The following is a 17,761-nucleotide window of genomic DNA, read 5'->3' as shown; positions in this document are numbered from 1 at the left end:
AGCAGACACTGGACTTATATCCACTCATTTATTATTTATGTGCACTTTTCCTTCCTCTATTTAAATGTCTATTTAGTAAAACAGGGGTCAGAAACCATGGGATGCCCTTGGGAGTGAATTCTGGGTCTCATGTGGCTAGTGGCACTTTTATTTATTGCTTTAATTATGCTTATTGTCCAGCTCACAAGACCAGGCAAAGGGCATGTGTCCATGAAAAATGGGTTTATTATGGAAATTTTTAGTGACTTTTTATGAACACAACAGTATAGAGCTAGCTTAATCCTAGGTAGAACAGTCATGAAATATGACAACAGTTTTTTCAGAATTTTCAGGTCCATTCAGTCTGTTGTACGTCTTTGGATTTGAGAATAACTTGGGTTTTATTCATTGATTCATTCAACAAATGGATATTGAACTATATCAGGCACTATGTGAAATGCTAAAGATAGAGCAATGAAAAAGACAAAGCCCTTAACCACCCACATGGAAATTACATCCTAATGTGGGAGACATAAAACTAACAGGTAGTTACATAGAGAAATAATCTCAGGTAGAATGGGTCTGGAGAGTGACGCTAGCAAGATGGCAGGATAGGAGTTTCTAGTGCTTATCCAATTGCAGAAACATTAATTTGAACCACTATGCATGCATAAAAGCAACTTCATAAGAGCTGAGAAATCCAGGTGAGAGATTACATCATCCAAGTGTAGCACAGAAATAAGAAAAACATTGAAGATGATAGGAAGGACAATTTCACATTACCCACTTTACCTCTTCCCTTCCCCAAGCTCACACAGCACAGTGTGGAGAGAGATGCCCTCCAAGTGGGGGAAGGAGAACAAAGTGAGCACCCAACTTCACTGTGGACCCCAGCACCAGGCCTGCCACAGTGACTCATGGCACCAAACTGACCACTGTGAACCAGGCTTCAGGCCCACCCCAGGGCCAAGCTGGCCCCTGAGGTCCCAAGCTCCAAGGCAATCTCTGAGACCCAGGCACCAGTCTGGCCCCCATCAACCCAGACTGTAGGCCCACTCTAGCACGAGGCTGGCCACCACAGTGTGAGGCTCCAGGCCCACCCTATTGCCAGGCCATCCCCTACTGACCCAGACCCCCAAGCCAACCCCACAGACCCAGACAATAGACTGACCCTCAGATACCTAGCTTCCAGACCAGCCTCTGTAGACCCAAACTCCAGAACTATTCCAGCACCAGATCATCCTTGGAATCCCCACATGCCAGAATGGCACCCATGGACCAATGCTCAAGACCCACTCCGGTGGACCTCATCACTAGATTGACCCCTGAGTACCCAGCTCTATGCCCACCCTCATGGACTTGGGCATTAAGCCAGCTCACCTTAAGAAACATAGCTGCGAGTTCACCCACAGATCCTGCCATCCAGCCCACTGCGAGTCTCTGGATAGGCTGGCTGGTCAAGGACTTTCCTTGCCAAAACTAGTCTGTAAAGATTGGAAGAGGTACCCACTCCTACTCCTTCAAATGCAGAGATACTAATACAAGGCCATAAGAATCACAAATTATCAAGGAAACATGCCACCACCAAAATAAACAAACAAATAAATAAATAAATAATAAAGCACTAGTAACCAACCATAAAGAAATGGAGAATACCTAACAAAGAATTAAATTTGATCAACTTGAAGCTCAGTGAGCTATAGAGAATGCAGATATGCACCTATATGAAGTCAGAGAAACAACATATAAATAAAACGAGAGTTTAACAAAGAGATAGAAACGATAAAAGAGAACCAAACGGAAATTCTAGAGTTGAAGAACACAATCCCTGACCTGAAAATTTCCATAGAGAACTTCAACAGCCTAATAATATATTTGGCAGAATGAATTAATGAATGAATGCATGAATATCCTATGTTTACATATATTCTTTATTAGCAATAAGCATTTGAATACATTCCTCTGGACCACCATAGCAGCTGCTCTAATCATACTGAAAACATTTACTTTTAGACTTCTCAGAATATAATACAATAAATTGTTTTAAAGCTACAATGCATTAATCAACCAGATTTCAAAATTTCACACTGCTACTATCCTCTAATAATTTCAGAATCATTGGAAACAATCTTATTGGCTCCCTTTTTCTTCCTGGGCTCACAAATAGTGATACCAAGGATGATTTTGCATTTTATGGTCTGAAAACCCCACTTAACAGGAGTTAGCAGACCTTGAAATCCCCAAAGAAATATAGCCCTTCCTTAGGTATAATTGGTCTTGGGTTACTTTACAGAGAACTCAAATTTTTGGTGTCTTTATAAGTGTTTAAAATGAAACTCAAAGTCCTTAGCCAACATAGCTCACAGTAAAGTATGTTAAATAGTTGAATGGAATACTCCTGAGTTACTGCTGCTAGAACAATGTGTAATGTTTATTTTAATTTGGGTCTTCTCAGAAACAGAACTATAGACAAGAATTTCAGAAAGACATTTATTTGGAGTCTACTGGGAACCCCAATAGGGGACCAGGGGAAATCATACAAGGAAGAGAAGGCAGTTGATAAAGGGTGTGCTATTAAGTTAATTGCCCTGGTGGGTGACTAGAACTTCATCCCAGGGAAAACTCTGGGAAATGATGCGAAACACACTCTTCACAAATATCCCCCTCAAAAAGTGAGGGACCTGGGGTATGTATACAGCCATACAAGTGTCATTGATTCAAGGTTCATGCTTGCCTCTTGCTCCTATAGGTGCACTCAGAAGGAGAATGGTAAAGGTCCTAGGCACAGAGATGCATATAGTGGCAGGCAGGATGTATAGATAAGACACTGACAGTGTCTGCCATAGGCACTTACTCAGCAAGTATCTTTCTTGCCTCTGAACAACATGGAGGTCCATGTTAAGCTCACATTTCAGTGAGCTCTCCTGCCTACCAAATAAGGACAAATGTGCACCCTCCTCAGCCTTACTTGACAGTGGACTCAGATAGGATTCAGCACTCAGGTTACTGTTGTGGGAAGTTAGGGACCCCGAACAGAGGGACCAGCTGGAGCCATGGCAGAGGAACATAAATTGTGAAGATTTCATGGACATGTTTCAGTTCCCAAATAATACTTTTATAATTTCTTATGCCTGTCTTTACTTTAATTTCTTAATCCTGTTATCTTCATAAGCTGAGGATGTACATCATCTTAGAACCACTGTGATAACTGTGTTAACTGTACAAATTGATTGTAAAACGTGTGTTTGAACAATATGAAATCAGTACACCTTGAAAAAGAACAGAATAACAGCGATTTTTAGGGAACAAGGGAAGACAACCATAAGGTCTGACTGCCTGCAAGGTTGGGCAAAAAGAGCCATATTTTTCTGCTTGCAGAGAGCCTATAAACGGAAGTGCAAGTAGGGAAGATATCACTAAATCATTTTCCTAGCAAGGAATATTAATATTAATACCCTGGGGAAGGAATGCATTCCTGGGGGGAGGTCTACAAATGGCCACTCTGGGAATGTCTGTCTGGTACAGTTGAGATAAGGACTGACATACGCCCTGGTCTCCTGCCGTACCCTCAGGCTTACTAGGGTGGGGCAAAACTCCGCCCTGGTAAATGAGTGGTCAGATAGGTTCTCTGCTTTCAAACCCTGTTTTCTGTTAAGATGTTTAACAAGACAATATATGCACCACTGAACATAGACCCTTATCAGTGGTTCTGCTTTTGCCCTTTGCCCTGTGATCTTTGTTAAACCCTTACTAGTAGTTATGCTTTTTGCCCTTTGAAGCATGTGATCTACTCCCTGTTCTTACACCCCCTCCCCTTTTGAAACCCTTAATAAAAACTTGCTGGTCTGAGACTCAGGCAGGCATCATGGTCCTATCGATATGTCACGTCACCCCTGGCAGCCCAGCTGCAAAATTCCTCTCTTTGTACTGTCTCTCTTTATTTCTCAGCTGGCCGACACTTAGGGAAAATAGAAAGAACCTATGTTGAAATATTGGGGGTAGTCTCCCCCAATAGGTTGCAAAGAGGGCAACAGTATGAAGCAAAAAAACAAAAACCCTCTTCAGAGTTGGAAAAACAAGCAGACAAAGAGTAGGCACTCATAATTTTACAGAGCATATCAAAGATAAGCAAAACTCAAATAAATAAATAAACTGATGAAGACTGCTTAGCTAAGTGCAGTGGCTCATGCCTGTAATCCTAGCACTTTGAGAGGCCAAGGTGGGAGGATTGCTTGAGGTCAGGAGTTAGAAACCAGCCTGAGTAACATAGTGAGACCCTATTTCTATCAAAAAAATAAATAAATAAATTAGCCAGGCATGGTGGCCCTTGCCTGTAGTCTCAGCTACCCAGGAGACTGAGGCAGGAGGGTTACTTGAGCCCAGGAATTCACATTTACAGTGAGTGATGATCATGCCACTGTACTTCAGCCTGAGTGACAGAGCAAGACCCTGTCTCAAAAAAAAAAAAAAAAAAGACACTGCTTACAGTGAACAGTGATTAATCACCAGAAGTAATGACTGAGAAAAAAAAAAGGTAGTGGGACGAGGCAATGTAGGGCATATACCTGGAAATCAAATGGAAGGAAAAAAAAGGCTGAGAATCCAGGCCTGGATAAGAGAGGCTTTCTTGATCCAACTGGATCCAGGTTATCTTTAGTTCCTTGCAGAAAAGGACCTGGATATTGATATTAGAACATCATTGTATTCGTGGCTGTTGTAAGCATTTCTGTCTAATCACCTGTATAGGATCTCTTTACATAGTAAAGGATTAGTCTTGCTCAACTAATCCTTTTATCATCTTTAAAAAATCCTGGAGTAAAGAACCTATCAAGATATTGCTGTATTCAGATATCAAGCCTGGGAGGGCACTACTTGATTTTTGGTAGGTCAAGAGTCTAGCACCCAGAAGGTACAAACCATGAAAGCACCTTTTAAATACACACACACACACATATACGGATTTCTGCTGGGCATGCTGGCTGCATATCACAAAATATCTCCTGAACAGCAGGAATTTTAATTAAATCAGGGGAGATCTAATTTGGCCTAAATTGGCTTGCTACAAAAGGTGTTAAGAAGAAACTGTTCTGCAATATGGATGTTTGTGAAAGGGATGGGCTGGATTCATTGACAATGGTAATGCAAAGTGATGTGGAAAATATGAAGCCCACTGAAGATGCTAGAAAGCCTGAGAATGCTAATCTGTGATAAGCTGATTACAGAAGGAAATATATTACATGCATGAACTCCTGGAACTAAATTCACCTGAAGGTACAACCAGTATTAAAGGCTGATCTCTGGTAGCCCTCAAAGAAAATAAGGGAGAAATATGAGGGAAAGAGAAGTATAAACCACTATTATTGTGTAGACTGGAACAGGAAGTGGAAGAGTATCACCGCTTGGACACAGATAATGATAGAGATCATATTCCTTCATGCTTTCAAGAGAAGAAGACCTTTGATAGCAGGAATGAAAGAATAGCCAAGCAGAACTGGACAGGTCTAACAAAAGAATAAGTAGGTCAGAAATTTGAGGACACCAGCAATAAAGCTGTCAAAGTTGCATGCCGTGGGATTTAGACTGAATGAAGAAAGGAAAGTATTGGAAAGGGCATGGTGGGCCATGTCGCAGAGGGAAGTTTGAAAGTATAGCAGTCCTGATGTGGTTAAAAATCAGAAGCATTGTAAGGAAGTGAGTAAGCTGAAAGGAGGGAAATTTAGGTCATTGTTGGGTATGGAAATTTACATTCTTTAGGTGTAGGATTCCTGGCAATAACCATGGGTGTAGGTGGTTGAAGGGGAGTAAGTGTAAGGATCACGGGAGTCACAGAGAAAAAGGAGCTTGGAGGTCTGGCTGTTGGGTGACTCATCTACATAGATGCTGCCCATGATAATTGAAGGAACTGGGGTGGAGACAAAAATAGCTATGCAATTGCCAAAGGCTTCAGTGTGGAAGAGGAAGAAGGCAAGAGTTAAGCAATTAAAGGCAATGAGAAGTAGTAAAGAGTGGTATAGATGAGTGTCATTAGCCTCAAAGGAAGAGGGCTTTTATGCCCACAAAGATGAAAGGGTAATGATCCGGAAGCAGCTAGGAGAACTTCTCCATGCTTTGGTCTCCATGAGATGTGAAGTCTGGGAGAAAACTCAGATCCAGCTGCTATTTAGGTAAAGTGATGTTCCCCAGTTGTATCCTGTACAACAGTAGCTTGCCCAGGTGTTACAGATGAACAACCAAATAATGTAAAATAAAGGTTTCATGATTATATACATTTAAGAAATATTGCACAGTAAACCTTCTTCTGGAAGCATCATAATACAAACTAAAAAAATAAAGCAATATTGTGCAGTAGAAGCATATTTTACCATAATTTTTTCATCTATACTTGACTACTGAATCATTGCTCTGGGGGGATTCCTAGTAACACCACAACATAGGTATCCTGCAGAGAATGGGGAAAGCTAAGTTAACATAAAGAAAAAGAAAGAAGCTTCCATAAAAGGGTAAAGTGGTTGAAGATAGAGAGGTATAGTGTGGGATCTAGAGGAGCCTGACTGGTTTTAAATCCCTGATCAGGTACTTCCCAGCTCTATAACCTTGGGAAAACTGCCTCAGTTTGCTTATCTGTAGAAGAAGGAGGAGGAGTATGAGAAGACATGTCATAAGGTGGTGATGAGGATTAAGTTAATTAACACAGGAATGCCTAGAAAAACACTTGGTACATGATATGTGCTCCACAAATGAAAGCTGTTATTATTGCAGGGTTTATTTGCAATGGAAAGAGAGGTCTAAGTGACAAACTGTTTTCCAAGCACTGAGAGTTGCTAGAAAGAGCAATCCTGGCTCCAAAGGAAGACAGTAGGTGAGGTAACTGTCAGATGGACCTGAATTGGGAAGAAATGTGGATACCAGGGGCAATTTTTTGGGAAACATAATTAAATATCCCAATTGTGTTTGTAAAGTCTAAGAGCTCGCAGCTTAACCATTTAATACCCACCATTGTGTGGGCTACCCAAGACAAGATGAACACTTTCTAGTGTGTTTATTATTTAACTTTCCTGTGGTGTAAATTTTCATTCATTTCCTTTGCTCATGTACATATCAAGGTCTTAAATGACTTTTCATCCAAATGTAAATGTAGGTAGTTCTTTCCACCCTCTCTTTCTGCCCCTTTCTCTTTACATGACTGTAAGAGCTGCTTCCATTCATAACCAGTTGTGTCAATGATCTTCTCATTTCAAATATTAAGAGGCATAATCAATTCATTTTTCTAAGGATAATGTGTGAGAAATACAGAGGTCTTTCTGATCACAGAATCTGTCTTTAGGTCTTGCAACTATTTTCTTCCTTTCACTTAATATCTTTTCAAATTACTAACCCAAGACTTCAGTCCCTTCTTTTTAGCTGACAGTTTTGAATCAGGAATATTGTACCATGTCCGCATCTCCGAAATCTAATAAGACAGAACATGCTTTTCCTGCTCTGTGGAAACAAAGGAAAGCAACCGGAGAATGCTCTAGGCCACCGTCAATGAGCCGTAACCCTTTTCAGACATCTACCATACCCCACCCCTCTCCAGGAGATGCCAGAGATATTAGCTGATTATTCAGGGCCCAGCCTGAAAAAGCGTGGTGAACTAGATGGGATAGAAAAAGCAAATCCAAATCCTCAAAAAAAACTCCTTGCTGGTACCTTACACCCATGCAAAACTTTACTATTCACAAAACCCTGTCATGTACATCATCTTCCCCTTGGATACTCAAATAATTCTGCCCCAGTGGGCAGTTCTAGGCTGGCCAGGCAACACTTATTTTTGGTATTTCTGTAAATGTCAAAATATCTGAAATAGAATTATTTATACCTCAAAAAATACACAGGGAATTATATACTGTGTGAAGATAGCTCATCAAAAAGGTGCTCTTGTTTATTTGGCACTCTGACCTTTAACAACTTCCAAGGCAACTTATTATATCATTAATTGCCTTTTATTTAACTACATTGAAGTAAAGCATCATTCCTTATGTTTATTAGCCATCTGTACTTCCTCTAAGGTACTCAATATGGGCTTTTTTAGAATGTGAGTAGAGGAAAACAATAATGAGAAGAGAAGGAGGGTGAGATAGAGGATCAAGGAAGGAGAGAGGAAGAGAAGGAAGGTTTACAGGCTGTAGGACAGAAAAGATAAATTTCCTCAACCATCACAAGATTCATGGTTGACACCCCTCTAACAAAAGGCAGAGCAACAAGAGAAAAGCACAACACATGTATTTAAGTTTTACATGACACAGGAAACTTCACAAATGAAGACCCAAAGACTCAGAAAAAACTGGATTATTTGTATAAATAGTCATGCAGAAGTATGATGGGAGGACAAAGGTATAATGTTAATACCCTGGGGGGAACTTAGCAAGGCCTATTTGTTCAGATTCTGCTTGGCCTCTCTATGTGACATTCACTCCCTGCTGTTGTAGGGCAGGACACCTGACAGATGAGAGTCTCCAGAAAAGAAAGGAGAATAAATGTCAGAGAGCAACTGTGATAGTTAATATTGAGTGTCAGCTTGATTGGGTTGTTCCTGGGTGTGTTTCTGTGAGGGTGTTGTCAAAGGAGATTAACATTTGAGTCCATGGACTGGGAGAGGCAGACCCATCCTCAATCTGGTTGGGCACCATCTAAGCAGCTGCCAGCATGGCTAGGATAAAAGCAGGCAGAGAAACATGGAAGGACTCGACTGGCTGAGTCTTCTGGCCTATATCTTTCTCCCATACTAGATGCTTCCTGTCGTTGAGCATCTGACTCCAGCTTCTTCAGCTTTTGGACTCTTGGACATTTGACCACAGACTGAAGACTGCACTGTTGACTTCCCTACTTTTGAAGTTTTGGGTCTCGGACTGGCTTCCGTGCTCCTCAGCCTGCAGATGGCCTATTGTAGGACTTCACCTTGTGATCATGTAAGTCAACACTCCTTAATAAACTCCCCTTCATATATACATCTAGCCTATTAGTTCTGTCCCTCTAGAGAACCCTAATACAGCAACCTTCCGGTTTCTGTGGTTTCCTCAGTTTCCTTCAGATTAAAATCCTTAGCAGACCAAGGTGCCAAATTTGGGGTTATCATGTTTTGAGTTCCAACGAGGTCAGATTCCACACTTCTAGTGAAGACTTCCCCAATCTGCTTCTCTCCCCTTTATTACATACAAGGCCAAATTAGCTCTTTGGGGCCTATACCTCCTCTTAAGGATAATGTGCTTAAAAATCTAAATCCCCTTTGTCAGTTTTTCTTAGAGGACTTTTGGTCCTAGATCCTGGATCTCTCTGATATCTCATGATATTTGAGGACAAAAAGTACAAAAGAATGGAGATGTCATTTCCCTTTAAAACATAAAACAGCAGTATTAATGCCAGTTTTTCAGTATTGTCTCTTTACCACCATTTTGTAAACAAGTGTATTTTGAGAATGAGCTGGTTGAGGGTCACCAGGTTGAAGGTGACACGACCAAGATCCTTGCTAAGCTTTTGAGAAGAACTCAAAGCCAGTTCTTTTGACTCCTAGACTCCTGTAGCCATGTGGGCATGGGACACAGAGATGAAAAGTGAGGCATTCTGGGCTCCCTTCCCAATTTTAGCCAGAGCAGCACAGTTCTGATGTTTAATATCTATTGAGGTTCTATAATATTTTATTGCCAAAAGGGTACCATTGCTGAAATAGAACTTTGGAAACCATAGCACTACATTGGGCTAGGAAGATGAGAGTAACAAATTCTACCTCTCCAGAAAGTTACGATCAACAGAAAGCAATTGTCATTATCATCATCAAAATCGGAATATATTTGAGCTCTTCCTCTTTTAGGACATTATATTTTTCCAGCTGCTAAAGACAAAAGGGCTTTAAGACATGGCCTCGTTACTTAGGAGCTAATAACTTAGTTGATAATGAGGACATTTCTAAAATGTTAAGATGTGCACTAAAAACTGGTATTTCCCAAAACAGTAATGTCCACTCAGAGTTCATTGGAAGAAGAGACCCTCCTAAAAGTTACAATTCAAAGATGGGCTCTTTAGGATTTCAAAAATGGAAACAGTCTACAAGTTTTATCCAGGGCAAAGTAGAGACCGTCATTCATATGCAAAAGCATACTGGGGATCTCTGACTAATGACCCAGGAAGAGGAAGGATGTTTTAATAATATCCACCTTTATTATGCTAAGTGTTGTAAATGAACTGCCTTATTTGATCCTTACCTAAACTCAGTGGTACAGGTATTATTTTTCTCATTTGGAATAAAGGAAACTGATGTTTAGAGGGTAAAGTGCAGAAATCAAACATCAGCACTTCTCAAATCTAAATGTGCTTCAGAATTAAATACCCGTGTATCTCGTTAAATGATAGATTCATTCAATAGGTCTGGAGTGAGGCCGATATTCCCTATTTCTAATAAGCTCCTAAGGGGATGCCAAAGCTTCTGTGGCCCAGATTATTCTTTGAGTAGCCAGGTTCTACACTATCATGCTTCTTACTGTGCCATTCCAGAAGGAACTGGAGCTAGCTGGCATATGGGCATTGAGGAGGGGAAGGGTAGGCAGGGGATACTGGGGCAAGGGTGATAAAGAATAATGCAGAACTGAAGAGATCTTTGGAAGATGATTTTTTAGATACAGAGATAGAGTCTATATGAAAATTTAAGATGAATATGAAAATTCTGAGCAGAAAACATTCATTCATTCTGTCAAGAAGTATTTATTGACCATCTGTGATGTGCCAGGTCCTATGTGAGGCACTGGGGCTACAACTCTTCAGGTGGCTTAAACCCTAATGAGAAATGAGTAGACAGTCAATTAGGATAAACATGGGAGTGGTAGGAAGAAGTGAGATGCTATAGAGTTCACAGCAGAAGCAACTTCCTAGGACTGCAGAGTCAGGAAAGACTTCCCAGAAAAATGATGTCCATGTGAAAACCTAACTTTGAATAAGAGGTAGCCAAGTGAAGGTGGCAGGGTGGGAGGAAGGATTTTTCTGACCAAGGGAAGAAAATGCACGAATGCCAGGAGGTAGGCAAAGCATGGCCCTGGAGGAACGGAGGAATGTTTAGGATGGCTGGAGTCCAGAGGTCAATGGAGAATCCCCAAGAAGGAAGCAGAGCAGAAAATAGAGAGGATTCATTCTTAGAAGCATGGCCCACACACAGCAGCCAAACCAATAAGCAAAGATGGGGCAAGAAGAAGGGATATTGCTTATTCTTTCCTTCTCAGCTGTTTGGCCAACAGAAGATTGCTTGGGGACATACATGCTGAGACCTGGAACTATGTCCCCAGCACTTTGTCCTTCTGGTAAGCCTTCATTTTAGCAGATAAAATTCCTACCCTCTAAACCCCAGGAAAAGATTATTAGATGAAGATTTTCGGGCATATTGTCAGGTCATCCCACATCTGCCAGAATAGGTTGATAATGGCTAAACTGTGACTTATTAAAAAAGGACTTGGGAAATAGGAAACTGACCCTGATCTGGGGAAGAAATGGGAAGAATACTAACAACCAGCTTTTATTGAGCATGTACTATGTAACAGCACTTCCTCCCAGGCATATTACTCACTTTTCTCATCCTACCTTCTCAGCAGTCCTGTACATAAGTGCTATTACCATTTCCATTCTGTAAGTAAGGAAATCAAGGTTTTAGATTAAGCAACTTTCTCATCTTTTTTCCATTTTTTTGGCTAGAAATGACTGAGACTAGATTTGCACCTAAGCTCATCTGAACATGAAGCCCATTTTCTTAACTACTTTAGATAATAAAGGTTGGAGGGAAGAAAGGACCCATCTGAAAATTTTGGCATGGCAACTGCTTCCTCAGAGCAGTTGATTGGGTCAAGGATCTTAAAGACAGGATCTTGTCCTGTGGTTGGTAAGATGGCTTGGAAAACCCAGTGCTCAATAAACGCCCATTGTGTGGTCAGTACTCAGCAATGGCCCAAGTTGAGACCAGATCAGAGAGGACATAAAACCAGACTTGGGTCCAGCCTGAAAATGGATTAGAACCAGTGTACAAAGTAAATTAGTCAGGATAGACTGATTTTTGCCATGGTAACAAATAGCCCCCAAATATGTGTAGGTTACCACCACAAAGATGCATTTCTCAGTCATGTAATATCAGCTACTGGTCCAGGTATCTCTTCAGGGCAACCATCCTGATATGGTTTGGTTTTGTCCCCACCCAAGTCTCATATTGAATCCCCAGTGGGGGGTAATTGAATCATGGGGGCAGGTCTTTCCCGTGCTGTTCTCATGATAGGGAATAAGTCTCAAGAGAGCTGATTTTTTTTTTTTTTTTTTTTTTTTGAGAGGGAGTTTCGCTCTGTTGCCCAGGCTAGAATGCAGTCGCGTGATCTCGGCTCACTGCAAGCTCCACCTCCCGGGTTCACACCATTCTCCTGCCTCAGCCTCCCGGGTAGCTGGGACTACAGGCACCCACCACCATACCTGGTTATTTTTTTGTATTTTTAGTAGAGACGGGGTTTCACTGTGTTAGCCAGGATGGTCTCGATCTCCTGACCTTCTGATCCACCCACCTTGGACTCCCGAAGTGCTGGGATTACAGGTGTGAGCCACTGCGCCCGGCCGATCTGATGGTGTTAAAAAGGGGAGTTTCCCTGTACAAGCTCTCTCTTTGCCTGAGGCCATCCATGTAAGATGTGACTTGGTCCTCCTTGCCTTCTGCCATGATTGTGAGGCCTCCCCAGTCATATGGAACTGTAAGTCTATTAAACATCTTTTTCTTCCCAGTCTCGAGTATGTCTTTATCAGCAGAGTGAAAATGGACTAATACACCTTCCCTATGGGGTCACCTCAAATTCCAGACTGTTGGAGACACCACCAACTTGGATGATTCAGCAGGAATGAGCAAGACTGGAAAAACATATGCTCCTTTTACTATCTCAGCCCAGAGGTGATATCTTTCACTTCCATTCATCCTTCATTGGCCAGAATAAGTCATATGGTGCCCACTTAACTGCAAGGGAGCTAAAGAAAGTAAGTATATTCCTTGCACCATGAATGGGGAAGAAATTGGACATTGATGGACACTGGTATGCCCAACCACGAGAGACTCTTGAGAGTTCTCAACATACCTCTCTTTATAGTGAATTACTAGAAATCCACAATCACCCTTCACTGACCACCGCCTCACACCATCCACTGGGAAGTCATCAGTTAATACAATTTAATTCCTTACATTGTCGCAAGGCTGTAACTTATTTGACTTGGGAGTCTTAAATCCCCTAATCCAAGATACACCATTCTGATTATCTTTCCCAGAACTGGAACACAGGTTTTGGGTGTTTCTGCATGTGTCCTTAAATTTAAGGATACTACTTTTCTTTTTTTTTTTTTTTTTTTTTTTTTTTTTTGAGACGGAGTCTCGCTCTGTCGCCCAGGCTGGAGTGCTGTGGCCGGATCTCAGCTCACTGCAAGCTCCGCCTCCCGGGTTCACGCCATTCTCCTGTCTCAGCCTCCCGGGTAGCTGGGACTACAGGCGCCGCCACGTCGCCCGGCTAGTTTTTTTTTGTAGTTTTTAGTAGAGACGGGGTTTCGCCGTGTTAGCCAGGATGGTCTCGATCTCCTGACCTCGTGATCCGCCCGTCTCGGCCTCCCAAAGTGCTGGGATTACAGGCTTGAGCCACCGCGCCCGGCTGGATACTACTTTTCTGCTTAAGTGAGCTCAAGAGTATTTCTATTCCTTCATGGCCTTCATATTTACATTTACAAATGTAAATAGCCAGCTCAGAATGAAGGACTGACAGGCATAGACTTTTCTCAGGTAAATTAAATAGGGTTTGTTTATTTTAAAGATTTGGAAGAAAGTTAATAAAGTCAGAATTCATAGCAAACAGATTAGCAACATTCTCCAGGAGACAATGGGATGCAAACTTCTAGATCCCAAAGTCCTCCTTTTGGAGCCTCACATCTGAAGGAGAGTGAGGATCTCATCAGAACTTGTGGACGTCCAAATACGTCTCTCTAAAGACTCTGCTTTTTCACACAAGCTGTCCTGTGTGCAGGCTGGTTTGGATGCTTTCTGAAGATCCCCTCATCTAAGGCAGATTCATCTCATTAATCTCGATACCATATAATAGACACCATGCTTACCCAGAGTGCAGTGCAATTCTGTAAGCTCAGGGAAATGTTTAAGCAGCTTCTGAAGGGACACTGCTCAGATGGAGTCACAGGCTACGGAGGCCTCAATCAAGCAGGACTTTTGCCTTCACCAATACAGACACTTGAATTCTAAGGGGCAAGAATGAAATAGAAAACAGGGTTAAAATTCAACCTTCAAAGATTTTTGCTAAGCCAAATGGGGTCGAGTGCTGATATTCAAAATGCACAAGGTTTTTTTTTCTTTCCTTTTTTTTTTTTTTTTTTTTTAGAACACTTGTGGTCGAGAATAAAAGGTCATATCTTAAATCTCTTTAGTGACAATTGCTCGCATGCCATTAGAATATACTTAACTCCAACTGTCCTTTCACTGTATCTTCCTTAAGAGGAGTAATGCTATTTTAATCATAATTCAGTCACAGGAGTTGAGTACCATCTTATTGAACTGGGATGGAAATTAACGACAATCATCTCAAACAGAAGTTTAACAACAATTTATTCTGCTTAGGGACCTGAGCAAAGTAGTAGAAAGAAGAGATAGGAATGATAAAAAATGGCAAAGGGTAAAATTTAAAGGATTTTACTTTCTTAAAAGACACATAAAATTTGAACTTCAAACAGTTATATTATGTACCTTTTTTCTTAACGTTATAACTTCATTTCTTATTATAACAACATTTGCTTATTGTAAAAATACTTAAAAAATACAGATAAGAGGCCAGGCATGGTGGCTCACACCTGTAATCCCAGCACTTTGGGAGACTGAGATGGGAGGATCACCTGAGGTCAGGAGTTCGAGACCAGCCTGGCCAATATGGCAAAACCCTGTCTCTACTAAAATAAAAATAAAAATAAAAAAATTAGCCAGGCATGGCGGCGGGCACCTGTAACCCCAGCTACTCAGGAGGCTAAGGCAGGAGAATCGCTTGAACCCGGGAGGGGGAGGTTGCAGTGAGCCAAGATCACACTACTGCACTCCAGCCTGGGTGATAAGAGTGAAATTCCGTCTCAAAAAAAAAACAGATAAGAAGAAGGAGAAAACAAAAATCATCTATTGCCCTGCTACCCAGAGAGATTCTGTTGACTCTATATGCACATATGTATCTGTCTACATCTACCTTATCCATATCTCTATCCAAACAGATACACACAGAGACGCACACACAAACAATATATACACGCAATTTTTACAAGCTGTATTGTCATTTTAAACTCTTTTTTTTTTTTTTTTTTTTTTTTTTTTGAGACGGAGTCTTGCTCTGTCGCCCAGGCTGGAGTGCAGTGGCCGGATCTCAGCTCACTGCAACCTCCGCCTCCCGGGTTCACGCCATTCTCCCGCCTCAGCCTCCTGAGTAGCTGGGACCACAGGCGCCCGCCACCTCGCCCGGCTAATTTTTTGTATTTTTAGTAGAGACAGGGTTTCGCCGTGTTAGCCAGGATGGTCTCGATCTCCTGACCTCGTGATCCGCCCGTCTCGGCCTCCCAAAGTGCTGGGATTACAGGCTTGAGCCACCGCGCCCGGCGTCATTTTAAACTCTTAACAGAACATGTTAATTGTAAAAATACTACTATTAATTAATATCTTGTTCTCTTCTCCTTGCAAGTCCACAAAATGACTAACTTCCCTGTCCTTTGAGGTGCAATGTAACTATTGACTTTGCCAAATAAAATTCAAGTTGAAGTAACATATGAGACTTTGAAGTAGAAGCATTTTAGTAGTAGTGACTATCTGATCTGCCCTTTTCCTGCTGTGACATGGAGATGGAAATATAGGGGATTTTCCCATAAGAAGGAGATATCTTGAAATGCTAAACCAACATGTGGAGGGAGGAGAGCTGCCTTTAAGAGTCACCCAGTTCTATATGAGCCATTGTGTAAGGCACTGAGAACTTTGGAATTCTTCTCGCACTAGATTATACCTATCTCCATTTATCTATTCTGACCAGTAAAAGTTTTAGCATCGTTATGACATTAAATATTCTACAAAATCACTCAAATGGCTAAATTATACATCATCATGTGCATGTGGTACAATTTATTCAGCCAATTTTTTAGTGTCTCATATTTATTTCCATTTTTAAAGTTTTTATAAACAATACGGTAAGAAATATATTTTAGTTAAATTTTTGCTTATACTTATGTTATTTTCTTAAGCTGCAATCACAAATTGGAAAGTTGTTCAAAAGATACACAAAACCATCAGTTTTCTTACGTATAGTGTCAAATCATCCTACAGTTTTTTGACGGTTGACAGCATCATCAATGGCATAAAGAACACATGATTTCTCTGTTCAATATAAATATTCTATTTACCTACCTACCCTATCTTTCCAAATTTAAAGGTGAAAATGGTGCCTTATTTTTTTATTGTAATTCCTTGAGTCAAATATTTTTTTCATAGTTGTATAAGTTATTTGTATTTCTTCTCTTGTGAATTGTCTTTTCATTATTTTCTCGTTGATTTCCTAATATCATTTATTGAATAATACTTTCCCTAAATGCTTATTCATGCCTCGAGTTCGCAAAAATGCATGACAGTGGGCTTTAATTCTCCCCTACTGATCAGTCCATCCATGCCCAAATCATCACCAGCCTGCTTTAATTATTGCATCTTTAGATTTTCAATATCTCATATAATATCTTGCTATTCTTTTTGATATTTTCTTGTCTATTTTTAAATATTTATTTTTCAATTTAAACTTTTAAAAATTCTACTGGGATTTTCATCTTTTCCAGGAACATTATTCAAGTCTTATTTAACAATATTTCCTTCATTAATTCATTCAACAAATGTTGATTGAGCACTTGATATGAGCCAGGAATTATTTTAGGTACTGAACATAAAGAACAAATAGAATTCCTTGCCCTCAGGAAGGTTATATTGTAGTGAGATAGATATAAAGACAATGAACAAGATAAGTAAGTACACCAGAGAATGTTAAATAGTAGACAGAGCTAAATAGAAAAAAAAAAAAAAAAAAAAAAAAAGGCTGGAAAGGGGCTTATGAAATAGCATTGTTGGTGGGTTTCAATTCACGTTCTTCAGGAAGCCAAAGTTAGAACAGAATCAGGAGACATGCAAGAGATGCGTTGTGGGGTGTGAAAGTTGCAGATAACAAAATGAAATCACTTTCATCAGACCCAGACGAAATAAGGCTGGGAAGGCATGAAGTAGAGGAAGCACATGCTTACATGCCTGAGATAAAAACCTTTCACAAGGACTTTCTAAAAACCCCTTAAGAAACCCTTTCACTTTCATGCATCTCCTGCTTTGATAAGATTTATTACCAGACATCCTTTAGGACTACAGTAATTCAGGTAAGATTCTCTCAGAACACGTGCCCAGTAAATGGGAAGACCACCAATGAACTGACAACAATCCTGGCTTTGAATCTCTGGAACCAGTAAACTTTGTTTCTAAGGTCTTATTTAAATTCCTTTTTTCTAATGCAAGCTTCCTTTTACCCTTCCCTGGTGGTTTGCCATTCCATGCATTCCAGATTATAATCCTGATTTCTTATTCCTGAGTAAACCCAACATATTTAAAGATAATTTTCTCTAGTGTCTTTTTTAGGTTATGGGGTAGGTGGCGGGGGAGCCTGAGAAAAATATAGGAGAGAACGCAGGAAAAGGCAGGAAC

The 17,761-nt window shown here is 40.7% G+C and overlaps 1 pseudogene; it reads right to left on the bottom strand.

The window, feature by feature from the left end:
• The window catches only part of LOC104666490, a 66,708-nt pseudogene extending 59,288 nt beyond the window's left edge, over positions 1-7,420 (bottom strand).
• Positions 7,421-17,761: the final 10,341 nt, after the last annotated feature.

This window comes from Rhinopithecus roxellana, chromosome 2 (genome assembly GCF_007565055.1).
Source record: "Rhinopithecus roxellana isolate Shanxi Qingling chromosome 2, ASM756505v1, whole genome shotgun sequence".
NCBI lineage: Eukaryota > Metazoa > Chordata > Mammalia > Primates > Cercopithecidae > Rhinopithecus > Rhinopithecus roxellana.
Note: the sequence above shows the minus strand (reverse complement) of the source record. Positions and strands in the feature narration are given on the sequence as shown.